The sequence below is a fragment of the Cherax quadricarinatus genome, chromosome 6, assembly GCF_038502225.1.
Source record: "Cherax quadricarinatus isolate ZL_2023a chromosome 6, ASM3850222v1, whole genome shotgun sequence".
Classification (NCBI taxonomy): domain Eukaryota; kingdom Metazoa; phylum Arthropoda; class Malacostraca; order Decapoda; family Parastacidae; genus Cherax; species Cherax quadricarinatus.
In genome coordinates this window covers 12,375,628-12,400,739 of record NC_091297.1, presented here as the reverse complement: position 1 = coordinate 12,400,739, position 25,112 = coordinate 12,375,628, and the positions used below count along the sequence as shown (strand labels likewise).

The window sequence follows — 25,112 nt, the reverse complement described above, 5'->3', positions numbered from 1 at the left end:
GTAATAATTGTAAATAATATCGCCACATTTGTGAATGTATATTAGACCCAACAGCTGGTGTGTATTAGACGTGTGAGGTTATTTGTTTACTCGAACATTGGCAAAAATTTAACATTTCCGCTACTTTGAGCTCAGTTTCTGCAATACATCTTCCAGTCTATCAAACGAGACTAAGAAATCGCAAATACAAGTATAAAAAATATACGAGAAAATGCAAATTCGCTGTTTTAATAAAAAATTAGTGTTTTTTCTCTCGTTATGCACTGTGCTGCAGGATTTGTTTCATGTGGTGCACACATACCACATAAATGCACTCATATCTAGGCCCAAATTTACCACTCAGCTTATCAGAGTGAGCCGAGCTCATGGTTTGGACCCTCAACGTAAAGCCGTAGATCTACGGCAGGGACCCTGAAAGGGTTAATGACCTCGGCAATTAAATGAAAGTAAATTCGCTGATAAAAATAGGCCAAATAAGACAAGATACTATTGAACTCAGAATGATTTGGATCAACTGTCATGGTCCAAATGAAAAGTTGCAGCAGCAGTTCCATGTGGGCAAGTTTTAAGTCCTAATCCTTGGGAATGTAAATAACCTGTTATAAACTTGGCAATGTAGAGCTTTATCATACAGAAAGTTAAAGACTGTAGTTATGACAAAAATCTGAAGCCAAGACAAAGATACTGAGGATATAAAAAATAAAACTAAATAATAGATTTATATTAGACAAGTTTAGATTTAGAAAGTAAAGTACAGTGGACTCTCGCCTAACGAACGCATCACAATGTTAAATCCGCCTAGCGATACATTTTAACGCAAAATTTTTGCCTTGGCTAGCGCTAAAAAACTCACTCAACATGATTCGTTCGAGACGCGTCCACGTGCGGCCTGAGCCCGCCTCACTTGTTTCGTGGGTGCCAGTGTTTACAAGCCAGCCACTGCGGTCGCTTCCAAGCATACAATCGAAACATTTCATCTAATCACAGCCTTTTTAGTGATTGCACCTGCAAAATAAGTCACCATGGGCCCCAAGAAAGCTTTAGTGCCAACCCTACAGCAAAAAGGGTGAGAATTACTATGGATATGAAGAGAGATCATTGCCAAGTATGAAAGTGGAGTGCGTGTCTCCGAGTTGGCCAGGTTGTACACCAAACCCCAATCAACCATCGCTACTATTGTGGCCAAGAAAACTGCAATCAAGGAAGGTGTTCTTGCCAAAGGTGCAACTTTGTTTTTGAAACAGATATCACAAGTGATAGATGTTGACTGCTATTGGTGTGGATAAACGAAAAACAGATAGCAGGAGATAGCATCTCTCGAGCGATATGTGAAAAGGCTAGGAAGTTGCATGACGATTTAATTAGAAAAATGCCTGCAACTAGTGGTGATGCGAGTGAATTTAAGGCTGGCAAAGGTTGGTTTGAGAGATTTAAGAATCGTAGTGGCATACATAGTGTGATAAGGCATGGTGAGGTTGCCAGTTCAGACCACAAAGCGGCTGAAAAATATGTGCAGGAATTCAAGGAGTACATAGTGAAGGACTGAAACCTGAACAAGTGTTTAATTGTGACAAAACAGGCATGTTTGGGAAGAAAATGCCAAGCAGGACCTACATTACTCAGGAGGAAAAGGCACTCCCAGGACATAAGCCTAAGAAAGACAGGCTTACTCTGTTGATGTGTGCCAATGCTAGTGGTGATTGCAAAGTGAAGCCTTTATTGGTGTATCACTCAAACTCCCAGTGTTTAGGAAAAACAATGTCCTCAAGGCTAATTTGTGTGTGCTGTGGAGGGCAAACAGTAAGGCATGGGTCACTAGGGACTTTTTCTATGACTGGTTATACCATGCATTTGCCCCCACTGTGAAAAATTATCCAACTGAAAAGAAATTAGACCTTAAGTGCCTCCTGGTATTAGACAATGCTCCTGGTCATCCTGCAGACGTGGCAGAGCGACTTTCTGTGGAAATGAGCTTCATTAAGGTCAAGTTTTTGCCTCCTAATACCACTCCTCTCCTGCAGCCCATGGACCAGCAGGCCATTTCCAACTTCAAGAAACTGTACACAAAAGCGATGTTTGAAAGGTGCTTTGTAGTGACCTCAGAAACTCAATTGACTAGGAGTTTTGGAGAGATCACTTTAGCATCCTCAATTGTGTAAACATTGTAGGTAAGGCTTGGGAGGAAGTGACTAAGGGAATCCTATGCCAGTTGAGGAATCCACTGTGGCATTGGGGAAGTCCTTAGGGTTGGAGGTTAGTGGGGAGGATGTGGAAGAGTTGGTGGAGGAGGACAATGAAGAACCAACCACTGATGAGCTGCTAGATCATCAACAGCAAGAGGCCACACCTGAGGAAACTGCTTCGGAGGGGATAGAGAAATTGAAGAAGTTGCCTACTTCAAAGATTAAGGAAGTATGTGCAATGTGGCTTAAAGTGCAAACCTTTTTTGATGAAAATCACTCACACAGCTATTGAAAGCCGTGCTGGTGACTATTACACTGACAATGTTGTGAAACACTTTAGGAATGTCATAAAGGAACAGGAGGTACAGGCCTCTATGGACAGATATGTTGTGCAACAGAGGTCCAGTGACTCAAGCTGCTCCTAGTGGCATTAAAAGAAGAACGGAAGTAACCCCGGAAAAGGACTTGCCACCTCAAGTCCTAATGGAAGGGGATTCCCCTTCTTTACATTAACACCATTCACAGTCTCCCCTCCTCCCATCCCATCAATCACTACTAGATCTTCAATAGAGGTAAGTGTCGTGTAACTGTGCATGTCTTCTTCAGTTTGTGTGTATTAAAAATATTTCATGTGGTAATTTTTTTTTTTGTTCATACTTTGGGGTGTCAGGAATGGATTAATTAGATTTCCATTATCTCTTATGGGGAAATTAATTCGCCTAACGTTGAGCTCTCAAGAAAGGATTAATAGCGTTAGGCGAGGGTCCACTGTATTGGTTTTTAAATAGTTGTCGGGTGGAACAATTAACCAAGTAGGGTCATAGACGTTAAACTTTGGGAAACCATTAACGAGTATGTTTAATGAATCTCCATGCAAAGTGATGTGACAGATGTGGAAGATAGCTAGTGTAATTCCTATCCAGTGGTACCTTGACTTAAGGGTTTAATTCGTTCCATTACCCAGCTCGTAACTCAATTTGCTCATATACCAAATCTATTTTCCTCACTGAAATGCCATTAATCCGTTACAGCCCCCAAAACACCATTTTTTTTTTTTGTTACGGGTTTTTAAATAAGAAAAATATATTTATAAATAAGAAAGTGTATACTCAAATTCAAAGTTTATTCTCTATAAGGATTACAATGCCGAGTTTACAGAATTTGGTTATTGTGTGGTTTACATGTATTAAAATAATAATTACAGTGTACCACTAGAACACCTAGCATGGCTAAGCATTTCGGGCAGACAGATTAAATCTTAAGTTTAAAATATTACAAAATTATGAGGTAAGTTGGTATTATGGCTAAGTGACTAAATACTAGTTTGTGAGTTTAGCAATGTGAATGCTTTTGTTTTGGCACTATACACAGTTTCAGTATTGGAGTATCACAGGCCAACTTATGACTAGTTAAGCTTCATTATTTTGAGATTGAGATTGATATTTCTGTTTATGGTCAAATGGGTGAGTGAGTGCAAGTGTTAACCACCAGGTGGTATTCGTGTAATTAGTTGACAAGGTGTATCAGGGAGATAAGATGTTTTCTGACGGTAGTTTTGAAGGTGATGAATGTGTGTGCAGTTTTAGAATTTTCAGGTAGGGTGTTCCAGATTTTAGGGCCTTTGACATACATTGAATTTTTGTAAAGGTTTAGTCGGACACGGGGAATGTCGTAGAGATATTTGTGTCTGGTGTTGTGCCTGTGGGTTCTGTCACAACTATCAAGAAAGCATTTTAGGTCAAGGTTAATATTGGAATTTAAGGTCCTGTAGATGTAGATTGCACAGTAGTAAGTGTGGATGTACTGAACAGGGGATAAGTTTAGATCTATGAAGAGGGGGGGGGGGGTGTTGCCAGGGATGGGATTTAGTGATAATTCTTACTGAGGCTTTTTGTTGGGTTATTATTGGCTTTAGGTGTGTTGCTGCAGTTGAACCCAAGCACAGATAGCATAGGTGAGGTATGGATATATAAGTGAATGGTATAGTGTGATTAGGGCAGTTTGCGGCACGTAGTATCGTATCTTGGAGAGGATCCCAACCGTTTTGGATACTTTTTTGGTTATGTGTTGGATATGGGTGCTGAAGTTCAGGTTGTTGTCGAGGTATAGGCCTAGGAATTTGCCCTCATTATGCCTGGCAATTAGTGTGTCGTCGATCTTAATGTTAATTTGCGCATCTCCTGCTCTGCTACCAATGTACAGTGGACCCCCGGTTAACGATATTTTTTCACTCCAGAAGTATGTTCAGGTGCCAGTACTGACCGAATTTATTCCCATAAGGAATATTGTGAAGTAGATTAGTCCATTTCAGACCCCCAAACATACACGTACAAATGCACTTATATAATTGGTCGCATTCGGAGGGGATCGTTATGCGGGGGTCCACTGTAGTAGGTTTTGTCAGTGTTAAGCATAAGTTTATTGGCTGTCATCCAAGTCGATATTTTGATCAGCTCCTCATTAACAATGGTGTTGAGGGTGGCAAGATTAGGGCGAGAGATGACATAAGTCGTGTCGTCAGCAAAGAGAATGGGGTTCAGGCGTTGAGATACGTTTGGAAGATCACTGATGTATATGAGGAAGAGCAGGGGACCAAGGACACTTCCTTGCGGAACTCCAGTATCAAGTGGCTGTGTTGTTGATGCCGTGTCTAATGGTGACATACTGATACCTATTAGTAAGGGAAGATTTGAAATGTGCAAGCGCATGGCCTCTTATACCATAATGGTCAAGTTTGTGGAGCAGGATGCTGTGGTCTACTGTGTCAAAAGCTTTTCTTAGGTCAATAAAAATTCCTAGTGGATATTCCTTATTTTCTAATGCTGTGTAAAGCAGATCTAGCATTTTTATGATTGCATCGTTAGTGCTTTTATTTTTCCTGAATCCAAATTGGCAGGGGTTGAGTATATTTTGTGCTGTTATAAATGAATATAGTCTCCTGTGCACGAGTTTCTCGAAGATTTTGGATAGCAATGGTAAGTTTGATATTGGCCTATAGTTGTTTAAATCTGTAGGGTCACCACCTTCATGTACTGGTGTAACGCATCACCTTCACTATTCCACCCACCTTAATGTTTCTGGAAAAACTCAGGATGTTGAAATGGAGGTTACCTCTTCCCTGGATTTATAGGAGAACCAAACAAGGGATAAGGTGCCTCACTACAATCTGGGATTAGTGTGGGAGTATTATCCTTTCAGTAACGTCTTAGAAGAGCATGTGGGATGAGAAAGTGCCCGACATTCCTCTGGGTACAAAGTTTGATTTGACTTCAAATACGCCTTCAATTAGTGGCAGCTTATCTGAAGCTTGCTCGTAACTCAGATTTTGGCTTGCAACTCAAAGCAAAAAATCAACCAAGTGACGGCTTGTAACTCTGAAAACTCAAGGTGGGGGGGGCACTCTTAAGTCAAGGTACTATTTAAAACAGGGGATAAATCCATTCCATCAAATTACTGTCCAATAAGCCTGAAGTCTAAAGCAGGCAAATTATAATAAGTCAATTTTTAGCTGATATTAGAATTCACCTTGACACGCATAATTTGATTAATGAATCTCAGAATGGATTCAAGAGTTGTTCCTACCTGACAAATTTACTGAAGTTCTTCAATAAAGCATTTGAGGCATTAGACAAAGAATATGACGTTTATTTGGCTTTCAGTAGTCTTCGACAGAGTACCTCACAAAAGACTTAAAATGCGTGGCAGCTCACGGTATAGGAGATAACATTCGAACATGGATCAAGGCATAGCTTACCAATAAAAAGCAGTTTCCAATTAATGAAGTCAAATCTGAATGGGAACCAATCATGTCATTCCACAAGGAACAGTTTTAAGCCCATTGTTGTTCATAAGTTATATTTAAGCCTGCCCATAATGATAAATTAGACATGTGCAACTCTTTGGTATCCTTATTGAGGAAACGTTTCGCCACAGTGTGGCTTCATCAGTCCACACAAAGGAGAAGCATTAAGAACAGGAGAAGAATGAGGTAATCAGTCCCTCAACCTTTAGTCTATGTGGTCAGTCCATCAATCTTGAATAGAATACAGCATGTGCCGAGAAGTAGCTTGTATACCATAGGCAGGAGAGGTGCAGCAGACGTAGGTGGTGTCACATTTGTTTAATGTGGAAGTAGGTCGTGCCCAAGGGTTAGGCAAGCAAAGAATTCCCAAGTACGTAGTATTAAGATCCCAAGAAGTTGCAGTGTCTGACAGGATTGTCAGAGGGACTGATTACCTCATTCTTCTCCTGTTCTTCACGATTCTCCTGTGTATGGACTGATGAAGCCACTGTGGCGAAACGTTTCCTCAATAAGGATACCCAAGAGTTGCACGTGTCTAATTTATCAAAGTGTCTGTTCTCTGAACCATTCATCTACTGCCCATAATGCTCTGGCATACAAGGGGCCTTTGACATGTACGCCCAACTACTATAATACCTTGTACAACTACGTATCATGTCCTAATAAAATATTATAATAATGACTGAAGGAATTACAAGTGACAGCAAATTTGACGATACAAAAATAGGCCGAATGATATGATCTGATTTGATTAGATTTGATTTAAAGACCTGCCCAGTATGGGCCAATAGGCCTGCTGCACCACTGTCATGTTCTTACTGATGAAACCACTCATCACAAAATCAGTCAATCAAGTTTATTCTCTATAAAGATTACAATGCGAGGTTTACATATTTTAGGGTATTGTGTGGTTTACATGTTATAAAATACTAATTACAAATGGGGGCCACTATCACACCTAGCATGGCTAGTCATTTCAGGCAGACTTAGATTAATTCATAACTAAATTATTACAGATTATGGAGAAAGTTGGTATTAAGGCTAAGTAACTACATTACAGTTTGTAAATTTAGCAATGTGAATGCTTTTATTTTGGTACAATACATAGTTTCTATATGGGAGTATCACAGGCAAACTTATGACTAGTTAGGATTCATCATTTTAAGATCTATATTTGTGTTTATAGTCAATTGGGCGAGTGTGCGAGTAAGTGTGAACCACCAGGTGATTTTCATGTGGCTTGCTGACTGGGTGTATCAGGGAGATGAGATGTTTTCTAACGGTAGTTTTGAAGCGATGAATGTGTCTGCAGTTATAGTTTTCAGGTAGGGTGTTCCAGATTTTAGGCCCTTTGACGTACATTGAATTTCTGTAACGGTTTAGTCTAACACAAGGGAATGTCAGAGATGGTTGTCTGGTATGGGTCCTGTCAACTATCAAGAAAGCATTTTAGGTCAAGGTTAATATTGGAATTTAAGGTCCTGTAGATGTAGACTGCACAGTAGTAAGTGTGGATGTACTGAACTAAGTTTAGATCTATGAAGAGTAGGGGGGAGGGTGTTGCCTGGGATGGGATTGACTGATTATTCTTACTGCAGCTTTTTGTTGGGTTATTATTTTCTTTAGGTGTTGCTGCACTTGATCCCCAAGCACAAACATAGGCGAGGTATGGATAAATAAGCGAATAGTATAGCGAGAAGGGCAGATTGCGACATGTAGTATCATATCCTGGAGAGGATCCCAACCGTTTTGGATACTTTTTTTGTCGTGTTGGATAATTTTTTTTTTTTTATCACCACACTGGCCGATTCCCACCAAGGCAGGGTGGCCCGAAAAAGAAAAACTTTCACCATCATTCACTTCATCACTGTCTTGCCAGAAGGGTGCTTTACACTACAGTTTTTAAACTGCAACATTAATGGTACACAAGACAAAGTGTTCTCACTCTTTCTTGAAAATATTTATCAAAAATATACCTCAAACAACAACTGAGAAAAGACTGATTTACTGAAATTGCCCTTGGGGCAATACTTCATTCTTATATGGGACTACGTAAGGTGGTTTGGACACTTGGTGCCGAGAGTACAATGCTAATACTTATTTTGACCAATAGATTTCCTCTAAATACCTTACCGTTATTTCACAAAAAATAAAGTTTGTTAGTTCTGGAATATTGCAAAAAAAATCTGCCCTTTACTCCCACATAACTCCCAAAGTATTTGGAATATTTTCAAAAACTCAACGGTCAAAATAAGAGAAATCATTATTCTACAATGTCTGTGAATATTATTCCATTTAATTAAGTAATAAAGGAATTATTTGTTGCCCTAGGTGAATAAGTTACTTCCGAGATATCGGCCGGGAATGCCGGCCGGCCCCCGTCTCAAAAAAAAAAAAATTTTTCGCGAAAATCGCGTTTGTTTGGGTGTATTTCTTAGTAAACTGATGTTCTAGTGCAGTTATCCTCTTCAAAACACCGTTTTCTCTTACTCAGAGACTAAAGAATGGGACATGACTCAATATTTATCGAAATATTCCCGATAATCTTTCGTCATATTATGGCCTATTTTATTCAGCCTAGAGTATATAACATGTTTGTATGTTATTTAGAGTGTTTATTATATCATATTAGATCAATTCTGATAGACAAATAAGCCGTAAAGTTGATATATAAGCTGATATAAGCGTAATAATGGGTGATTCCTGGCTGGCACCTCGAGCGGTGGAACACTGCCGAGCGTTCCCATCTGGTTCCCGGCAGTCACTAAGTCTCGGGATAAGTCCCGCCTACTGTTTTATGATGCCAAATAGTCAGTTATTATATTAGAAAGAATAATGCAAGAAAAGGCGATAAAAAACAAGAAAATAACTACAAAAAATATATAGGCCGTGAGCAGACTCGGTACCAACATCGCCGTCACCATACCTGATATAAATGACTATAATTTCTTGTAGAAACGTCGTAGAACATTCATTCTGGTACCATTGTGTTGCCAAAGAGTTGAGCTTTTTTTCAGTATATATAACTCAATATCCATATTTTTTCGATTTTTCGGTGAGCGCGCGCGGCAAATTGCCCGATGCCCCCCTTAACACCCCTCCTTCAGAGTGCAGGCACTGTACTTCCCATCTCCAGGACTCAAGTCCTGCCTGCCGGTTTCCCTGAACCCCTTCATAAATGTTACTTTGCTCACACTCCAACAGCACGTCAAGTATTAAAAACCATTTGTCTCCATTCACTCCTATCAAACACGTTCACGCATACCTGCTGGAAGTCCAAGCCCCTCGCACACAAAACCTCCTTTACCCCCCCTCTCCAACCTTTCCTAGGCCGACCCCTACCCCGTCTTCCTTCCACTACAGACTGATACACTCTTGAAGTTGTTCTGTTTCGCTCCATTCCCCCTACATGTCCGAACCACCTCAACAACCCTTCCTCAGCCCTGTGGACAACAGTTTTGGTAATCCCGCACCTCCTCCTAACTTCCAAACTACGAATTCTCTGCATTATATTCACACCACACATTGCCCTCAGACATGACATCTCCACTGCCTCCAGCCTTCTCCTCGCTGCAACATTTATCACCCATGCTTCACACCCATATAAGAGCGTTGGTAAAACTATACTCTCATACATTCCCCTCTTTGCCTCCAAGGACAAAGTTCTTTGTCTCCACAGACTCCTAAGTGCACCACTCACTCTTTTTCCCTCATCAATTCTATGATTCACCTCATCTTTCATAGACCCATCCGCTGACACATCCACTCCCAAATATCTGAATCCATTCACTTCCTCCATACTCTCCCTCCAATCTGATATTCAATCTTTCATCACCTAATCTTTTTGTTATCCTCATAACCTTACTCTTTCCTGTATTCACCTTTAATTTTCTTCTTTTGCACACCCTACCAAATTCATCCACCAATCTCTGCAACTTCTCTTCAGAATCTCCCAAGAGCACAGTGTCATCAGCAAAGAGCAGCTGTGACAACTCCCACTTTGTGTGTGATTCTTTATCTTTTACTCCACGCCTCTTGTCAAGACCCTCGCATTTACTTCTCTTACAACCCCATTTATAAATATATTAAACAACCACGGTGACATCACACATCCTTGTCTAAGGCCTACTTTTACTGGGAAATAATTTCCCTCTTTCCTACATACTCTAACTTGAGCCTCACTATCCTCATAAAAACTCTTCACTGCTTTCAGTAACCTACCTCCTACACCATACACTTGCAACATCTGCCACATTGCCCCCCTATCCACCCTGTCATACGCCTTTTCCAAATCCATAAATGCCACAAAGACCTCTTTAACCTTATCTAAATACTGTTCACTTACATGTTTCACTGTAAACACCTGGTCCACACACCCCCTACCTTTCCTAAAGCCTCCTTGTTCATCTGCTATCCTATTCTCCGTCTTACTCTTAATTCTTTCAATAATAACTACCATACACTTTACCAGGTATACTCAGCAGACTTATCCCCCTATAATTTTTGCACTCTCTTATCCCCTTTGCCTTTATACAAAGGAACTATGCATGCTCTCTGCCAATCCCTAGGTACCTTACCCTCTTCCATACATTTATTAAATAATTGCACCAACCACTCCAAAACTATATCCCCACCTGCTTTTAACATTTCTATCTTTATCCCATCAATCCCGGCTGCCTTACCCCCTTTCATTTTACCTACTGCCTCACGAACTTCCCCCACACTCACAACTGGCTCTTCCTCACTCCTACAAGATGTTATTCCTCCTTGTCCTATACGCGAAATCACAGCTTCCCTATCTTCATCAACATTTAACAATTCTTCAAAATATTCCCTCCATCTTCCCAATACCTCTAACTCTCCTCTCCTATTTTTAACTGACAAATCCATTTGTTCTCTAGGCTTTCTTAACTTGTTAATCTCACTCCAAAACTTTTTCTTATTTTCAACAAAATTTGTTGATAACATCTCACCCACTCTCTCATTTGCTCTCTTTTTACATTGCTTCACCACTCTCTTAACCTCTCTCTTTTTCTCCATACTCTTCCCTCCTTCCATCACTTCTACTTCGTAAAAACTTCTCATATGCTAACTTTTTCTCCCTTGCTACTCTTTACATCATTCCACCAATCGCTCCTCTTCCCGCCCGCACCCACTTTCCTGTAACCACAAACTTCTGCTGAACACTAACACTACATTTTTAAACCTACCCCATACCTCTTCGACCCCATTGCCTATGCTCTCATTAGCCCATCTATCCTCCAGTAGCTGTTTATATCTTACCCTAACTGCCTCCTCTTTTAGTTTATAAACCTTCACCTCTCTCTTCCCTGATGCTTCTATTCTTGTATCCCATCTACCTTTTACTCTCAGTGTAGCTACAACTAGAAAGTGATCTGATATATCTGTGGCCCCTCTATAAATATGTACATCCTGAAGTCTACTCAACAGTCTTTTATCTACCAATACATAATCCAACAAACCACTGTCATTTCGCCCTACATCATATCTTGTATACTTATTTATCCTCTTTTTCTTAATATATGTATTACCTATAACTAAACCCCTTTCTATACAAAGTTCAATCAAAGGGCTCCCATTATCATTTACACCTGGCACCCCAAACTTACCTACCACACCCTCTCTAAAAGTTTCTCCTACTTTAGCATTCAGGTCCCCTACCACAATTACTCTCTCACTTGGTTCAAAGGCTCCTAGAGATTCACTTAACATCTCCCAAAATCAATCTCTCTCTCCTCTGCATTCCTCTCTTCTCCAGGTGCATACACACTTATTATGACCCACTTCTCGCATCCAACCTTTACTTTAATCCACATAATTCTTGAATTTACACATTCATATTCTCTTTTCTCCTTCCATAACTGATCATTTAACATTACTGCTACCCCTTGGATATGGGTGCTGAAATTCAGGTTGTCGAGGTATAGGCCAAGGAATTTGCCCTCATTATGTCTGGCAATTAGTGTTGTTGATCTTTATGTTAAGTTGTGCAACACCTGCTCTGCTACCAAACAATACAGTAGGTTTTGTCAGTGTAAATTTTAAGTTTATTGGCTGTCATCCAAGTAGAGATTTTGAGTAGCTCCTTGCTAGCACTGGTGTTGAGGATTGCAAGATTTGGGTGGGAGATGACAAATTGTGTAATCAGCAAAGAGAATGGGTTTCAGGTGCTGGGATACATTGGGAAGATCATTGATGTATAAGAGGAAGAGCAGGGGACCAAGGACACTTCCCTGTGGCACTCCAGTATCAAGTGGCTGTGTTGATGATAATGGTGACATACTCGTACCTATTAGTAAGGTAGGATTTGAAATATGCAAGCACATGGCCTCTTATACCATAATTGTAAAGGTTGTGGAGTAGGATGCCATGGTCTGCTGTGTCTTTTGACAGCAGACCATGGTCAATAAGTCCTAGTGGATATTCCTTATTTTCCAATGCTGTGTAAAGCAGATCTAGCATTTTTACAATTGCATCATTAGTGCTTTTATTTTTTTCTGAAACCAAATTGGTAGGAGTTTTGTATGTTTTGTGCCGTTATAAATGAATACTCTCTCCTGCGCACGAGTTTCTCGTTTGATATTGGCCTATAGTTGTTTACATCTGTAGGGTCACCACCTTTATGTATTGGTGTTAATCCTTGCTGTCTTGAGTAGTTTTTAATAAATGTCCTGAACTGTAAACAATTGTCCTTTTTCCAGTTTGTTGGCATCACCATACCATTTTACAACTAAAACAGAACAAAATATAAGGGGTCCCAAACATGATTTAACAGCTTCCCACCATACATACAAGATTACTGAAACTCCCTCTGCTGGCTTTCAGGAAAATTAACAAGTTTCTAGTCAGTTCCTTATCAGCGAGGCTGCAGCTCGTACGCTAGACTGCTTGCAGCGAGGACCAACAGCCTGGTTGCTCAGGCCTTGATCCGCGGTCCTGTCAAGGACCGGGCCGCGGGGGCGTTGACCCTCTGCGTTGCTCTCCAGACAAAGACAAGGTAGACAATTACAACTGTTCAGATGAAGCATCTTTGTGCTTCAGTGACCTAAGTAACCAGGTGGCGCCTCACACTTGGTTATGGAGACCATCATTTGCTTCATAGTTCTAAAGAGAACACCCGCCGCCATTTTAACTTCAGTATGACGTCACACGTCACTATCACACTACAGAGCTGTATTATTTTAAAATCTACAACGGCACTCTTAATATTGTCAATGCGTGTAATATATAATATATTCAATACATCGATAATCAGTCTAATCCCAGTAAATATTGAGCAAATGAAACATCTCACCCCCCGGTCTTCCCCAGCACTTAATGGCGGTCTCCACAAACTCATTTTTGAAGACTCGTCTAACATATCATTGTTGATAACCTTAAACGTTTTATTTATATTATATTCAATAAGACTTTTTATTGGCGCGCCACAGAATGCTTTATAAAGTCCACGTTGATTTATAGCCAATAGTAAAATTTTGGAGTTTCCTAAAGAGAACAGCGGTGAACAGTGAACAAGTTATTATTATTAAAGTATTATGAAGGTGGAACTTACACAGCTGCTGCTTCCACCTCTCCCATCAACCACCTTCACTTACTCCAATAACAAAGTTAATGCTTGTAAACTATGCTGTGGGAAGCCAGAGTTGTATAAAAATAAAAAATCACGCATTACAAATATTTAATAGCTCTGGGGTCTGATAATATGACTCAAGTCCGGCCACTGTTAAATTTCCGGTCTTGTTGTAAATGTATAAAATATAATTTTATTTTCATTACAAACAAACAGGAAGTGCATCCTGTCTGATACATTCACTAACACCAGATTATATTAAGCAAGAAAATGCCTGCACCAATATTAAGAAAAAAATATTTCTCACGATATATTAAGAAATGGTGTTAATTCAAAAATACAGACAAAACCAGCTAGGTATTAGCTCAGTGAAGGCTTATTATAGTAGAAGCATGAGTAAATAAGACTTACTACTGGTTTTAGAGAGTAATAGCGGTATTAAAAGTGCAGGAGGACGAGTCTGGGCGTTGCTGGTGTCAAGACTGAGGCGGGAATGGCCGCCTTCTCGCCCTCTCACCTATGACGTCACACTATATACTATTGAAAATCTACCTTTATTTCCACTGTAACAGCACTTTTTCCACGGTTATCTTAGGGAAATATAATTATTTTAAAAATTATTTACCTTAAACTAACGTAGCTGTAATAATTTGAAGATTATTGAGAACTGGAATAGTTGAAGGCTGGGCGACGATGTACTGACTCAGATTCTTCCAGAACAATAAAATGAAATATGTTCGTATTGAGAGTAATGCAAAGTTAAATAATCACAAGTATATATTTATTTATTTAAAAAGCTATAGTACTTTAAAGCAATTTAGGTAAAATGTAAAAAAAAAAAAAAAATTTTATATATGGATGTATGTACAATTATAGAAACGGTGCCAGAATTCATTTTGTGTGTAACAAATGCACTTTGGCACAGTTACCCTTTAGCAGTGATGACATTGATTTACCTAATTTTAATACAAATGACCCATTGCCATATATTGATGATTATGATTGTTTTATGAAAACAGGCCTTCACTTTATTCATGTCAATGCAAGATCACTTCTTCCTAAATTGGCAGAGATTAGGATTCTAGCTAACAAAATTAGGGCGGCAGTTATAACCATCTCTGAATCTTGGTTGGATGATACGGTGACTGACGACGAGGTCAAAATAGAAGGTTACAATATAAAACGCTTAGATAGGAACAGAAAGGGTGGTGGAGTATGTGCCTACATTAGAAATGACTTAGCTTACAACCCAAGACCTGATTTAAATAACAATAAACTGGAGATTCTATGGTTTGAAGTGCTGCTTCCTAAGACCAAACCCATCTTAGTAGGAACTAGTTACCGCCCTCCTACCCAGGACCAGTTCTTAGAAGACTTTTCCAGAGTCTTGTCCGGAGTTGAAAACAATTGCGAGACAATAATACTGGGCGACTTCAATATCTGTTTTCAGCAGCAAAATAACGGGATATGCAAAAGGTATAAGCAAATTCTAGGATTAAATAGCTACACCCAACTAATTATTAATACACCAACCCGGATCACACAGTTCTCAGCCACCCTAATTGACCACATACTTTGTAACCGCGCTGAGAACTTTAGTCAGTCAGGCGTCATTACCACAGGTCTTAGTGATCATTTCATCATTTACTGCACCAGGAAAATCACTAGGGATAGGATAGGCCTACACAGGACAATAAAAATGAGGTCAACTAGAAACTACAGTAAAGAAACACTGGTAAATAGGCTACACAATTGTGACTGGACAGAGATAAGTTGCACGGACGTAAACGATGCCTGGGAAAAATTCAAAACAATGTTCACTACCATTCTTAATAATATTGCACCAGTTAAAGAGGTTAGGATTAAACGAAGAACTGAACCCTGGATGACTACTGAGATATTAGATAATATGAAATTCAGAGACCAGCTGCTAAAAAGATTTAAAGCAAACAGACAGGATATTGCAGCACTAAATGAATTCCAAAGGGTGAGGAACAGAGTACAGAGGCTTATAAAAGGAGCAAAGGCAAAGCACTATTGCTCAAAAATTGAAGAGTATAAGCATAACCCCAGAAAGCTCTGGCAACAACTAAAACAGTTGGGGTATAGCCATAAGCCAGTAGATAGGTCTAACATAGTACTCACTATCGATAATGAGGTATGCCACGAAACATCTAAGGTGGCAAATTGCTTTAATTCCTACTACACATCTGTTGCATCAACACTAGTAAGTAAACTACCAGCTGCATCAAATACCTTTAACACAGACTCTGATAAGTTTCAAACATACTATACCAATAAAGGGGTAACCCCAAACAGTTGTCAACTAGTAAGTGTATCTCACGACTTCATTCAAAAAGAACTAAGCAGGTTAAACCCAACTAAGAGCACAGGCCCTGATAACATCCCGTCTAAGTTCCTAAAAGATGGTGCTTCTGAACTGTCAATCCCTATTGCTCACATAATAAATCTATCAATAACCACTAATACCGTACCGGAGGGGTTCAAGGAGGCCAGAGTTACTCCTATCTTCAAGAAAAATAATAGGTCTGATGTAAGCAACTATAGACCTGTTAGTATACTCAGTATAATATCTAAAATTCTGGAGAGGGCGGTGTATTCTCAAGTAGTTAAGTACCTTAATGACAACAGCATTCTCCATAGCTATCAATCGGGCTTCAGAAGATCCTACTCAACCGATACCTCCCTTATTAAACTGATGGATTACCTGAGAACTGAAATGTCAAAAGGGAACCTCATAGGTATGGTAACCTTAGACCTGCAAAAGGCCTTCGATACCGTCAACCACAATATATTACGTAAGAAACTTCAAGCTATCGGTATAGGTTCTGTAGACTGGTTTAAGTCCTACCTTAGCAACAGGAGACAAATAGTCAAAATCAACAAAACGGAATCAGAACCCCTGCCGATAACATGTGGAGTTCCCCAAGGTAGTATTCTGGGTCCCTTATTATTCTTATGTTATGTCAATGATATGCCTATCAGTGTCAAGTGCAAACTCCTACTGTATGCAGATGACAGTGCTCTGTTAGTGACAGGTAAAGACCCACAAGATATTGCTAATGTTTTAACACTGGAACTGGAGTCCTGCAGCAAATGGTTAGTAGACAACAAACTATCATTACACCTGGAGTTTACCTGGAGAGAGTTCCGGGGGTCAACGCCATCGCGGCCCGGTCTGTGACCAGGCCTCCTGGTGGATCAGAGCCTGATCAACCAGGCTGTTGCTGCTGGCTGCACGCAAACCAACGTACGAGCCACAGCCCGGCTGATCAGGAACTGACTTTAGGTGCTTGTCCTGTGCCAGCTTGAAGACTGCCAGGGGTCTGTTGGTAATCCCCCTTATGTGTGCTGGGAGGCAGTTGAACAGTCTCGGGCCCCTGACACTTATTGTATGGTCTCTTAACGTGCTAGTGACATCCCTGCTTCTCATTGGGGGGATGGTGCATCGTCTGCCAAGTCTTTTGCTTTCGTAGTGAGTGATTTTCGTGTGCAAGTTCGGTACTAGTCCCTCTAGGATTTTGGATTGACCTCATCGCTTTATTGCCGTGAGGTTGTGCTGCGCACACGCTCCTGGTTGAGAGGCCTTCCTGCGCAGATTGATTTTCTCAAGATGGCGCAGACTATCAGAAGGCGCGTCAACACTGTGTGCTTTGATTTAGTGCGGGGTGTAGTTATGCCTCAGTCCGCACAGGTGCTTCTACCTTTGATTATTCGCGACACATACGGCATTGCTGATCAAGATTTGTATGGAGTATCGCTCAATGGGGCTTACCGAATATTCGTTAAGCTACGATCGACGGCAGTGTATGAGCGCCTGGTGGAGCAGTATCAAGATGGCTGTGTGGACGTAAACTCGGCAATACGAGTTCGTTTAATTGACGTGTCGCGACACTACACTTGGGTGAAGGTACGCAACGTGCCTTTCGAAGCTGACGAGGCAGATATACGGAACGTTTTTGAACGTTATGGTACTGTGCATCTGGCAACGGCAGGTACCTGGGTGGATGGGGCGTACGCCGGCTGGCCGGAGGGTACGTTCAACCTAAAGATGACGCTGAGGCATCCCATCCCGTCGTTTGTCATCCTGGACGACTTTAGGACGCAAGTGATGGTGTATTACGCAGGGCAGCGCAAGACCTGCAGGCTATGTGGTGCTTATGACCATATGGCAGCACAGTGTGAGAGGCAGCAGCAACGACAGGTTGCAGACAGAAGGACGGAGCGAGGGCCTGACCCGAAGGCGGGGCCTGCCAGCGGGACGCCTGTAAAGGGCCATAGTTCGTCTTGGAGCGAGGAGGTGGAGAGAGAGTTCCCGACGGTGGGGTCGAGCCCATCAATGCCTGTAGGATCTACAGTCTCCGCTTTGGTGGAAGGGGAGACCAAGTTGAGTGGAGGAGAACGAGCAGAGGATGTGGCTTTGGAGCAGTTGACGGAAAAGTTTTTGGAGACGAAGAGAGCTGGAGATGATGTACAATCGGTGGTGGGACCTGAGGAGAGTGAGGACGAGAGGAGAGACAGCCAGCTGACTGCAGGTGCCTCTTCTACGGGAATGGTGACCGTGGTCGAGGTGGCGGCGGAGGTGCATTGTGAGGCATCCCCCGACCAGACCATGGATGCAGAGAGTGTTCGGCGGAAGAGGGCGGCAACGCACTCTGATTCCGATGATGTCTTGACCCTGGCGCAAAGACCGGGGAAGAAACCGTGGGCTGATGTGGTGAGTGGAGGCACCACAGGTGTGTCCGGTCAGGTGTTCGACCGGGGAGGGAATAGAGCTCACTGTGGTGAGCATGGTGGGAAAAATAGGAAGGCTGGTGACGTGTCTATGAAAGGAGTTACAGGGCAGCGTGTAAAACCCTTCAAGAAGGTTTCAGGTGTATGACTGTGAATGTAAATGGGTTGTGTATGAATGTGAAGCGTTTGTGGCTCCAGGGGTTTCTGAGGCGTCATGCCATAGATATTGTATTCATGCAGGAGCATAACTTTAAGGCGGGTCGGGATTTGAATGTGGACGGATATCGTGTGTTTGTGGCATATTCGGACCGTTTGAAAGGTGGGGTTGGAATTCTGATTCGGGAGACAAGCCCGTTTGTTGTAATTAGATGTGAGGGTGGGGAGGAGGGTAGGGTACTCCGGGTAGATGGATGGTGGAGAGGTGAGCGACTGGCAGTGGTTTGTGTGTATGCGCCGGCGGAGCGTGATGTACGGGTGAAGAATGAATTTGTGCGTGATGTTTTGGTTTATTATTTGAGATCTCTTCCCTCGGTAACAATCGTGGGCGGTGATTGGAATTGTATAGTACGTAGAAAGGATGTGGAGCCACGGGGGGCAGGGTGTTTTTTGGTTAGCCTAAGGGATCTTTTGCTGGGCGTGGGGTTAAGGGATGTTATTGGAGGTGGGGACCTAATGGTTGAGCATACGTTTCATAGACAGGGATACGCGGCCAGGCTCGATAGGTTATATGTGACGAGAAGTGTGCGAGTGATGTGTGTGCATACGGTGGAAGCTGTTTACACGGATCATAGAGCTGTTTATACGGACTTGGCTTGGGCCAGCTTACCTAAGAGGTATCCAGGGTATTGGAAGTTAAATGTGAGACTTCTTGGGGTGGAGGAGGCGGGGTTAGATTTTAGGACAATGTGGGAGAATTTGTGGGGAGAGGGTAGGGATGTGGGTGACTTGCTGGGGTGGTGGGATGGGGTAGCTAAGGAGAGGATCCGGCGGTTTTATGTGCGATGGGGAAAGTACCAGGGTTGGATGACGTACGGGTTGCAGCAGTATTTCGAGGGTAGGTTGCAAAGTTGTTATGAGAGGGGCGTGCAGGCAGGGCAGTATCCCATGGAGGAAATCGAGTTGTTAAAAGGAAGGATTCGTGATTTGCAGAATGATAGATTTGATGCGGTGAGAGTGCAGGGTGGAATTGAAGAGGCGGTGTGGGGTGACAGACCATCGGCCTGTGTGTTAAGGGGACAGAGGCAGCGACGTATGGCTATGGAAATTGATAGGCTGGTGGTACATGAGGACTTAGGTGGATATAGGGCGGGACATGAGTTAAGAACAACGGAGGCAATGAGTGATTACGTGGATAGGTGGTTTGGAAAAAATTTACTGAGTGTAGGGGTGGATGGGGAGGCTTTCGGGAGGTTGGGGGAGAATGTATCTTGTGTGCTAAGTAGCAGTGATCGCATGGCGTTGGGGGGGGATATTGAAGAAGGGGAGGTGTGGAGGGCTTTGGAGGGGATGGCACGTGGTAAGGCTCCAGGTCGGGATGGCTTGCCCTGCGAGTTTTATGTGAGCCATTGGAATGTGTTGAAGTCCTTCTTAGTAGAACTAATGAATACGATGAAAAGGGAGGGGAGGATGGGCAGGTTGCAAGGAACTGCGGTTGTGGTTTTAGTGCCAAAAGGTAAGAAACAGGACACGGTGCGGGACTTTAGGATAATATCATTGCTGTGTGCTGATTATAAGATTTTTGCAAAAATTTTAGGAAATAGGATGAAGTGTGTGGTGGATAGAGTGGTTGCGAGAGGACAATATGGTGTGTCTGGGAGGACGATGTATGACGGGCATAGTATTATAAAGAATTTTGTGGAAGGGTCGGGAGGGGAGCAGGGGGGGGGTGTCTTAGCGTTAGATTGGCAGGCGGCATATGATAGTGTAGAACGTGAGGTATTGTGGTACATATTAAGGAGGCAGGGTTTTGGGGAGGAGGTGGTGCGTTGGGCAGAGACATTGTATACAGGTGTGGGAGTGTGTGTACAGGTAAATGGGAAGTTGGGGGAGTGGGTATCCATGGGTCGGGGTATTAGGCAGGGTTGTCCCCTGTCTCAATTGTTGTTTGCCTGTTTAACAGACCCTTTCTATAGAAAGGTGGAAGCGTGTATGGAGGTGGATTGGGGAGTAGGAAGTGGAGTGCAGGGAATAATAGGGTATGTGGATGACACGACAATACTCGTGCGAACGCAGAGGAGTTTACGTGCGGCTGGAGATGTTATTGATAATTTCGCGGGGGTTACCGGGTTAAAAGTTAATGTGGAAAAATCAAAATTACTGGTCTTAGGAGATTGGGTGGGAAGAGAGAGTTGGGGAAGGAATGTACCTGGAGTTTACCTGGAGAGAGTTTCGGGGGTCAACGCCCCCGCGGCCCGGTCTGTGACCAGGCCTCCTGGTGGATCAGCGCCTGATCAACCAGGCTGTTGCTGCTGGCTGCACGCAAACCAACGTACGAGCCACAGCCCGGCTGATCAGGAACTGACTTTAGGTGCTTGTCCAGTGCCAGCTTGAAGACTGCCAGGGGTCTGTTGGTAATCCCCCTTATGTGTGCTGGGAGGCAGTTGAACAGTCTCGGGCCCCTGACACTTATTGTATGGTCTCTTAACGTGCTAGTGACACCCCTGCTTTTCATTGGGGGGATGGTGCATCATCTGCCAAGTCTTTTGCTTTCGTAGTGAGTGATTTTCGTGTGCAAGTTCGGTACTAGTCCCTCTAGGATTTTCCAGGTGTATATAATCATGTATCTCTCCCTCCTGCGTTCCAGGGAATACAGGTTTAGAAACCTCAAGCGCTCCCAGTAATTGAGGTGTTTTATCTCCGTTATGCGCGCCGTGAAATTTCTCTGTACATTTTCTAGGTCGGCAATTTCACCTGCCTTGAAAGGTGCTGTTAGAGTGCAGCAATATTTCAGCCTAGATAGAACAAGTGACCTGAAGAGTGTCATCATGGGCTTGGCCTCCCTAGTTTTGAAGGTTCTCATTATCCATCCTGTCATTTTTCTAGCAGATGCGATTGATACAATGTTATGGTCCTTGAAGGTGAGATCCTCCGACATAATCACTCCCAGGTCTTTGACGTTGGTGTTTCGCTCTATTTTGTGGCCAGAATTTGTTTTGTACTCTGATGAAGATTTAATTTCCTCATGTTTACCATATCTGAGTAATTGAAATTTCTCATCGTTGAACTTCATATTGTTTTCTGCAGCCCACTGAAAGATTTGGTTGATGTCCGCCTGGAGCCTTGCAGTGTCTGCAATGGAAGACACTGTCATGCAGATTCGGGTGTCATCTGCAAAGGAAGACACGGTGCTGTGGCTGACATCCTTGTCTATGTCGGATATGAGGATGAGGAACAAGATGGGAGCTAGTACTGTGCCTTGTGGAACAGAGCTTTTCACCGTAGCTGGAATATGGTGGACAGGATAAAAGTGTGTGGAATAGTGTATATGCGTAGTGCGAGAGAGGCGAGGATGGTTAATTCTGGACTTGTTGTGGATCGAATGGTGGGGCGATTGGATGGGTTGAGACCAACTCATTTGACAGTACATCAGCGTGCGATTGTTGTGAATGTGTTGTTATACAGTAAAGTCTGGCATGTGGCTGCGGTATATCCGTTAGCAGGTCCGGATGTTACAAGGCTGTTAAAGAGGGTTTTCCATTTTCTTTGGGGTTCCGGGTGTGAATGGTTGAGTAGGAGTGTGGTTACTTTACCGGTCAACAGAGGAGGATTGGGGTTGATTGATTTACGGTTAAGAGTCAAGTGCATTTATTTGAAGTGGGGGTTACGCCGTGTGCGGGGTCATGCAGGGAGGGGCGTGAATGGCTTGCATGAAGAGGTGCGAATGTGGTGGGGAGGGTCGGAGATGAAAGTGTGTGAAGACGTGTTGCGGGCGTTGCTGCATGTACGGGACCCTAATAAAGTTCGAGTGGGTGTTTTAGAGCGTGTTGTAAGGGCGAAGGTAGTCGTGAAGGCTGAGAGTATCTACCCTATGTATGCGTGGAAGGATATATGGGAAAGATTACGGTTGATGCGCGTGCGTCCAAATGTGCGAGAGGTATTTTTCCGTTTTCTCCATGGTATACTGCCGTCGGGTGCTGCACTTAAGGAAAGAGGGTTGATTGTGGAGGGCGCGTGTCGGGTGTGCGGGGATGAGGAGACTGCGTTTCATGTAGTGTATTTTTGTGATAATTTGGGGAGTATCAGGGAATGGATGGGTAAGGTTCTGAGGACAGTGGGAGGAGGCGGGATATTAGTATTGAGGGCGTTAAGTTTGGACGTGGGAGGCGTCGAGGCGCCTGTGCAACGTGCAATCACGTATATAATTGCGGATTTTGTTTTTGTATCCTGGGCAATGAGAAGGAATGGGGATTGGGAGGTGCGCAAAAGGGTGTTGGCGGGGACCATTTATAGAACGTTGTGTTATAATCGGGAAATATATGGAAGTCGCTGGGACCAGGCTTTTTCAGCAGGGTACCGTAGTATGAGTGTGAGAGCATTGTTAACGTTGTGAAAGGGGGGGGGGAGTGAATTTCAGGGGATGGAACGGGCTTGTCTCCGGGGTTGGGTATGCACAACAGCTGGTTTACTGTGTGTATCTGTGTAATGCGTGGTTGAGGAAAATGTGGTTGTGTGAGTGGATGTGGTGGTGAAGTTATATGTGTTATAGATGTCTTAAGTCAGAGTCTACTGCCTTCTTTCTTTGTTGAAGTACTTGATGTACCTTTCGGCTATGGCCTGGCAAACGGGGTTTTATGTGTTTGTACTGAGCATTTTATTGCTATATTATATAATGTGTATAGCCTGTAGATGAGTGCGGAATGCTTATGGCTATTCTAGTTTTGTGGCTGACTCGTAAGACTTGTGGTAAGGCGAGTATGTGTGACTGTAGGGAACTTATGTATTGGGAGTTAGGTGAGTAAGAGTATGTACTTTGTTTTATCATGAGATTGTGATGTAGGTTCTTTCGGTTATCGATTATTTGTGTTGGATGTGAGTAACCGATATATTTATATATTTATCATAATATTCTTCTTATTGTATTGTATAGTGCATTGGCAATATGTCCCAGTAATATTATGTAAATAGTGTATACCCGAAGGGATTATGGTTTTATTTATATTATTGAACCTGCTACAGGGGTCACCTACATGTTATGTTCTTGTTGTTGTTCTTGTGTACATAGGGTTAAGATTGCCCATCTTCTTAATGTTATGTTTTGTCACAAGCGATATTTTCTAGTATAATTGTGTAACCTCTTGTGTTTGTTAATATTGTGTTTGTTATTTGCTATTGTACGTTCTGAGAGATTGTGTTTCAAAATGTGTTTATATACAATGTGTATCAACCCTAGTTTAAGGGTTTTTTATGTTAAGCTATGTATTGTATTTTAAATAAAATAAAAAAAAAAAAAAAAAAAAATAACCACTAATACCGTACCGGAGGGGTTCAAGGAGGCCAGAGTTACTCCTATCTTCAAGAAAAATAATAGGTCTGATGTAAGCAACTATAGACCTGTTAGTATACTCAGTATAATATCTAAAATTCTGGAGAGGGCGGTGTATTCTCAAGTAGTTAAGTACCTTAATGACAACAGCATTCTCCATAGCTATCAATCGGGCTTTAGAAGATCCTACTCAACCGATACCTCCCTTATTAAACTGATGGATTACCTGAGAACTGAAATGTCAAAAGGGAACCTCATAGGTATGGTAACCTTAGACCTGCAAAAGGCCTTCGATACCGTCAACCACAATATATTACGTAAGAAACTTCAAGCTATCGGTATAGGTTCTGTAGACTGGTTTAAGTCCTACCTTAGCAACAGGAGACAAATAGTCAAAATCAACAAAACGGAATCAGAACCCCTGCCGATAACATGTGGAGTTCCCCAAGGTAGTATTCTGGGTCCCTTATTATTCTTATGTTATGTCAATGATATGCCTATCAGTGTCAAGTGCAAACTCCTACTGTATGCAGATGACAGTGCTCTGTTAGTGACAGGTAAAGACCCACAAGATATTGCTAATGTTTTAACACTGGAACTGGAGTCCTGCAGCAAATGGTTAGTAGACAACAAACTATCATTACACCTGGAGTTTACCTGGAGAGAGTTCCGGGGGTCAACGCCATCGCGGCCCGGTCTGTGACCAGGCCTCCTGGTGGATCAGAGCCTGATCAACCAGGCTGTTGCTGCTGGCTGCACGCAAACCAACGTACGAGCCACAGCCCGGCTGATCAGGAACTGACTTTAGGTGCTTGTCCTGTGCCAGCTTGAAGACTGCCAGGGGTCTGTTGGTAATCCCCCTTATGTGTGCTGGGAGGCAGTTGAACAGTCTCGGGCCCCTGACACTTATTGTATGGTCTCTTAACGTGCTAGTGACATCCCTGCTTCTCATTGGGGGGATGGTGCATCGTCTGCCAAGTCTTTTGCTTTCGTAGTGAGTGATTTTCGTGTGCAAGTTCGGTACTAGTCCCTCTAGGATTTTCCAGGTGTATATAATCATGTATCTCTCCCTCCTGCGTTCCAGGGAATACAGGTTTAGGAACCTCAAGCGCTCCCAGTAATTGAGGTGTTTTATCTCCGTTATGCGCGCCGTGAAAGTTCTCTGTACATTTTCTAGGTCGGCAATTTCACCTGCCTTGAAAGGTGCTGTTAGTGTGCAGCAATATTCCAGCCTAGATAGAACAAGTGACCTGAAGAGTGTCATCATGGGCTTGGCTTCTCTAGTTTTGAAGGTTCTCA

The 25,112-nt window shown here is 42.6% G+C and overlaps 1 protein-coding gene across 2 annotated transcripts in view; it reads right to left on the bottom strand.

Annotated features, from left to right (window-relative positions):
• Window positions 1–14,299, bottom strand: part of LOC128692128 (heat shock cognate 71 kDa protein) — a 31,910-nt gene extending 17,611 nt beyond the window's left edge. The window contains exon 1 of one of the 2 annotated variants that reach the window (XM_070080310.1): window positions 14,202–14,299. The gene's annotated coding sequence lies outside the window, so the exon portion shown is untranslated. Of the gene's footprint in view, window positions 1–13,987; window positions 14,127–14,201 lie in introns of those variants that run through there. The other variant, XM_053781150.2, reaches the window with a different exon arrangement.
• Window positions 14,300–25,112: the final 10,813 nt, after the last annotated feature.